The sequence below is a fragment of the Octodon degus genome, unplaced genomic scaffold (assembly GCF_000260255.1).
Source record: "Octodon degus isolate 3935 unplaced genomic scaffold, OctDeg1.0 scaffold00016, whole genome shotgun sequence".
NCBI lineage: Eukaryota > Metazoa > Chordata > Mammalia > Rodentia > Octodontidae > Octodon > Octodon degus.
The window spans coordinates 11,018,459-11,024,675 of record NW_004524592.1 but is presented as its reverse complement, the minus strand read 5'-3'; the positions used below and the strand labels follow the sequence as shown (position 1 = coordinate 11,024,675).

Here is a 6,217-nt window from a genome sequence, read left to right as displayed (position 1 = left end):
TTTTTTTTTTGGCGGAACCGGGGATTGAACTCAGATCCTTGCGTTTTCCAACCTCAGTTTTGAATAAGCTTGTTAGTGGTATTAATAGTTTTTTAGGGGTGGGGGAGATAGCTCAGTAGAATCATCGTTTACCTGAGAGCAGGGAGATAGCGCAGTAGAATAAGCACTTACCTGGCTAGCGCAGGGGCCTGAGTTTGATCCCTGGTTCTGCAAAAAAAAAAAAGAAAAAGAAAAAAAAGAAAAAAAAAAAACCCAACCAAAGAAACAAAAAACAAACAAACAAAAAAACCCCATAATAATAATAGTTTTTTAGAAAACCTCCCAATTTTCCTTCCAGTGAAATCAAAAGTCCTTCTCTAATGCAGACAGGTTAGGTTCCTCTGCATAGAGGGAGGGGCCGTTCTACTGCTCATCATTCTTTTAACTCCTTTTATAAGACAAAGAAACAGACAAAGGAACTCCTGGTTTACATGATACCTAAGGACTCTTGGTGTTCCTTTTTTTGGGGGCAGGGCATGAGAGGGAAGTTGTATCGACAGGTGGGACAATGGGAAGTGCAAGCACCTAGAGATACAGAAAGTTTAGAGAAGTGGACAGTGGGAAATAGAAAAGCATGAAAGCAGATTGCATGGATGGTGGGCCGGGGAGATGGCTCAGTGGAATAAGCACTTCCCTGGCAAGTGCAAGGGCCTGAGTTCAATCCCCGGTTCTGAAAAAAAAAAAAAATTGCATGGATGGATCGATCAGACACTGATCTCTGCTAGGGAGGCTGCCTGGCCCCCTTCTCTGCGACCTGGGCATTCCTCCTGGCTCCATGTTATGGTGGTGTACATCAAGGGAGAGGTTCCAATCTCCCTTGCATCTGTCTTACAAATGCACTGTGTAGTCACCTCTGCCCATTGCAGCTGGCAAGGCCATGTGGGACTCTTGCGTGGCCATGTGTCCACCCTCGGCCCCATGCATAGTTCACCTGCAAGTGCCCAGCAGGGACCCATGGTGCTCAGAGTCCCCCACGGTTACTTTAGATGCGATCCTGCAACCCAGAGGCACTTGGCTCTTCTGTTCAACCTTTGTCCTTAGGGAGCGGGCATGCTGCCGGCGATCTGACCCTGCCACTAGAAAGTGAAGACCAGCTTGCAGAGTGGGGCTGTAAATACAGATGACTGTGGATGCGCCAAGGCGGCAAGGTCTGCTCCTGGGTATCTGACTCTGGGAGGCTGAAGCAGGAAGACTTAAATGGGAGCCTAGCCAGGGTGAGGGTCTAAAGTATTATTTTTATTTTTATTTATTTATTTTTTTGGTGGAACCAGGGATTGAACTCAGGCCCTTGTGCTTACCGGGGAACACTTATTCCACTGAGCCATCTCCCCGGCCCTTAAAGTATTTTTTTTAAAGGGTGATAGTTTAAGGATGGTGATCCAGATGCTTCTAAAATGCTCTGAAGCATCCCCAAAATTCAGTGTTTTCTAGGTAGAACAGAAAGGAATGGGCTAGTACCAGCAATGAGCAGGGAGGAGCTTGAGGGGCCAGAGCCTGTGAGGACTGCGAAGCTCCCAGGAAATGAACATGGGCTCTGAGGCCTTCAAAGGAGTCAAAAATTTTGGAGCCTGTGATCAGGAATGAATCTTGTACAAAGCAAGAGTTCGGTGGAGCAGCTTTAGCCCAGGCGGTTCCTTTGCGCAAGCTGAGCTCCGCCTTGGAGAGGGAGCTGTGAGGTGGGAAGGTGTTTTCCAGAGCGCTGGCCCTGGGGTCAGATTCTTTACTGGTCAGGGTGTGACCAGTCATGTGGTTGAGGAGACCTAGGCCCCAAGCTGTTCTGGGAGCTCAGTCTCACCCCACATGCCTGGTGGGCTAAATGGGGAGCTGGATAGCTGGCCGCAGTGGCGCACCTGCACTGGGAAAGCGTCCTGCCCTTGGAAGACTAAGGCAGGTGGATTTCAGGTTCATAGCCAGCAGGATCTCACTGCCCAATTTTTTTTTTCCCCCGGTGGCACTGGAGATTGAATTTAGGCCCTTGGACTTGCCAGGTAAGCACTTACTCTACTGAGCCATATCTCCAGCCCCTCACTGCCCAATTTTGGGGCAAGACTGGGTTACATAGAGACCCTGCTTCACAAACCAAGCCAAATCAAACCAAGCCAAAGCAGTGGAAAAGCAGTCAGGCTCAGGATGCTGTTGTTAGATCCCCAGAACTCACAACAGTCTAACCTGCCCTGAAGGCATTCTGAGACAGAAAAAAAAAATCCTTCTTGGGGGGCCTGCCCATTAGCTCATTTGTTTAAGTGCCTGCTTAAACAAAGCAGTCAGGCTCAGGATGCTGTGGTTCGAAATCACACCAAACCAGAAATGCCTGAAGGTATCCTGAGGCTGCCAAAACAAACAAACAAACAAACAAACAAAGCCACAGTAATTACCACAAACGGTACAAAACAGCAGGACAGTAGTCAAAGCTGTGAAAACAGGTTTCAGTGACTATTAATGATAAGATAGATGTGAGCAGAACTCTTACTCAACCGTGACTATGCGTCCATCCTTGGTCCCGCACGTGGCTCACCCGCAAGTGCCTGGCAGCGGGTCCCCTGGTGCTCAGCATCCTCCGCGGCCGCTCTGGATCCAATGCCGCAAGCTTGAGGTGTCCGGCCTTTCTACTCGACCTCTGTCCTCAGGATGGGGGCACTCACTCTGCGGGCCATCTGACGCAGACACCCTTAGGTGTCTAGAAATTGAAGTCCTGCTCGCCAAGGTGGTGCTGTGAATACTGAAGAATGTAGCCAAGGGGGCATGTTCCATGTCCTGGAACCAGACTCGAAGACTGAGGTAGGAGGATGGAAATTGGAGCCCAGCCTGGGTGATCATCTCAATTTTTTTTTTTTTAAAAGCAAAAATAGGGATGGATTAAACTTGGTGATGTAGATACTTCAAAGGTGTCCTGAAGCACTCCTTCAGGAAAATGTCATTCCTCATTTTGCCAGGAAAAATGGAAAGGAATGTGCAAAGTCCCAGCAGGTGTAGGGAGGAGTTTGAGGGCAAACAGCTTGCGGGGACCGCAAAGCTCCAGAGACAGTGGAAGGGGGCTCTGCGTGGGACAGCAGAACCTTAGAAGGACCCAGAAAAATTCCAGTCCGCGATCAGGAATGAATCCTGGGCAAAGTGGTAGCTCTGAGGTGCAATTTTAGCCCTGGAAGTTCCTTTCCATAAGCTGCGCCCCCACCTTAGAGAGGAATTTATGAGGTTGGGAGCAGAATCCCCCTCACCACTCTCAGGTAGGTGTCTCCCAGAGCGCTGGCCTTTGCGTTGGAGTTTTCACTAGCCGCACATTGAGCAGCCGCGTGGTGCCTTGAGCCCCAGGCCCACCTGAATTCTGCTACAGTCTGGGAAAAGGAGAATTGCTTATTTTAAATGTGTTCATTTATTTGTCTATATTCATTGGTAATAGATATTGAGTGTTCTGCTGCTTTACTGCTGAGCAGTAGGTTATTGTTAAATCCTTTGGGTGTGATTCAAACTTTCAGTAGGCTGATCCCTTCCTCCTAAGTACGGAATTTGGAGATGCACTGCCTGGAATAATTTGGAAGACTTGATTTGGTATAAGAGAGAAGGGAGGGACCAGGGGTTTAACTCAGAAGCACAGGGCCTGCCTGGCAAACACAGGATCCTGGGTTCGATGCCCAGTACCAAAAAATAAATAAATGAAGGGGAAGGGAGGCATGGGAGTCAGAAAAGGGAAAAAATTCAGGGGCAGCTTCTTCATACCAACTGCTTGTTAGCTAGTGTTGCTAGTTTTTGGAAAACCTCCCAATTTTCTCATCAATGGAGCAAAGAGGGAGGGAGGGAGGGGGTCTCCCTACCACTCTGCATTCTTTTAACCTTTTCATAAGACAAAGAAACAGCAAGATTCCTGGATTGCCTCTAAATACTTGGTGTTTGGCATGAGAGGGAAGCTGTGTCTACAGGTGGGAGAGAAGGAAGTACAAGCACCTAGAGATGCAGAAAGTTTAGAGAAGTGGACGGAAGTGGGAGACAGCATGACAGCAGATCACACGGATGGATCGATTGGACACTGAGCTGTGCTAGGGAATGTGCCCTCTTCTCAGTGACCTGGACATTCCTTTCTGGCTCCACGTTGTGGTCATGTCCATCACATAGTAGTTCTAATCTTCCGCGCATCTGTATCTTACAGATGCACTGTATTGTGTGGGACTCGCGTGTGGCCACTGGTCCATCCACAACCCCGCAAGTGGCTCACATGTGAGTGCCAGGTGGTGGGTTCCATGGTGGTAGGCATTCTCTGCAGCCACTCCAGGCTTGATGCCACAGCTGGGAGGCATCTGGCTTTTCTACTGGAACTTTGTCCTCAGATAGTGGGCCCAATGTGCGGGTTGGGACCCTGGAAGGTCTCTGGCCACTAGAAAGTGAAGTCTGGCTTGCGGAGATGGTGCTGTGAATACTGATGACTATGGGAGATGGCAGTGAACATGTGCCTCAAACCCGACTTGGGGAGGCTGAGACAGGAGAATGTAAATTGGAGCCAAGCTAGGGGAGCAGTCTCAAAATTAAAAGAAAAAAGGAAAATATAGTGATAGTTTGTTTGGTGATGCAGATACTTCAAAGGTGCCCTGAAGCATCAGTGTCACTCATTGTTATGCGAGGGAGAACAGAAATGGATGTGCTAGACCTGCGAGGTATAGGGAAGAGTTTGAGGGGACTGTGAAGCTCCCAAGAGAGAAAGTAGGCACTGTTCTCTGTAAAAGGAGCTGGAGGGCTAGAGAGATAGCTCGGCAGGATAAGCACCTGCTTTACAAAGCAAAGCAAAGCAAACCAACAGGAGCTATCACAAAAAACCCCCCCAAAATAGGAGGGTCTTGCTTTCCAAGATGATGAAAAAAAGAAGGAACAACGGTCATGCCAAAAAGGGCAGCGGTAATGTGCAGCCTATTCGCTGCACGAACTGCGCCCGGTGCGTACCCAAGGATAAGGCCATTAAGAAGTTTGTCATTCGGAACATAGCAGAGGCTGCCGCCATCAGGGACATTTCCGAAGCAAGTGTCTTCAACGGTTATGTGCTTCCCAAGCTGTATGTGAAACTGCATTACTGTGTGAGTTGTGCCATTCACAACAAAGTGGTCAGAAATCGAACTTGTGAAGCCTGCAAGGACTGAACTCCTTCACCCCGATTTAGACCTGCTGGTGCTGCCTGTGACCTCCACCAAAGCTCATGGAAGGGGAGCTGGGGCTTAGTAGACTGAAGAAAACTCTCTTGAGAAAGAAATAGTAAATTAAATGGTATACTTAAAAAAAAAAACCAACACGACCCTAAGTTTGATTCCCAGTGTAAATAGATAGATAGATAGATAGATAGATAGATAGATAGATAGATAGATACATACATACATACATACATACATACATACATACATAAAGAGAAGGGAGGAACAGGGAAATAGAAAAGTTCAGGGAAGTTTCTTCGTACTGCTTTGCTTTTTTTTGTTTCCATAATTTTATTGGGAAACAAATAGCAGGGCAGGGGAGATGGCTCAGTAGAATAAGTACTTCCCTGGCAAGCGCAAGGACCTGACTTCAATCCCCCTTTCCACCAAAAAAAAAAAAAAAAAAAAAAAAGAAAAGAAAAGAAAGAAAGAAAGAAAGAAAGAAAGAAAGAAAAGCAATGAGACAGTTTCAAATCAAACTAGTAGGACAGTTTCAATAATTAATACATTGCATAAAATTATGGAACGCTTCACAAATTTGCGTGTCATCCTTGCGCAGGCGCCATGTTAATCTTCTCTGTATCGTTCCAATTTTAGTATATGTGCTGCCGAAGCGAGCACCTTCATACTGCTTTGAATAATCTCAGAAATTAAAAGAAACAAATAGGGGCAGTTTAAGTGTGGTGACCCGGATACTTTCCAGGTGCTGGGTTTAGCCCTCAATGCCCAAAGGGCAGAGGAAGCAGCCATATGGCAGGAATATAAATTGTGCACATAGGGGCTCTGGGAAAGGGGACAGAGAAAGGTTCATCCAAGAAAACTGTGGGTTTGGTGTGGGCGAGACTGTGCCACTGGGCGCTGAGTTTTGCAGGTGGGAGGGATGGCACAGGGGCAGGGTGCCATCCCAGACTCCTCGGGCTACACCTGTACACTGGGCCCTGTGTCTGGCTCTGTGTCCAGGCCTTGCCAGCTCTGTGCCACCCCAGGAGATCTCCCAAGCCCTCTAATCT

The 6,217-nt window shown here is 47.8% G+C and overlaps 1 non-coding gene across 1 annotated transcript; it reads right to left on the bottom strand.

Moving 5' to 3' along the window:
• Positions 1-5,721: 5,721 nt before the first annotated feature.
• On the bottom strand, positions 5,722-5,828 carry LOC111815455. Its single transcript, XR_002820142.1, has one exon. It is a non-coding gene; the product is annotated as a U6 spliceosomal RNA (small nuclear RNA).
• Positions 5,829-6,217: the final 389 nt, after the last annotated feature.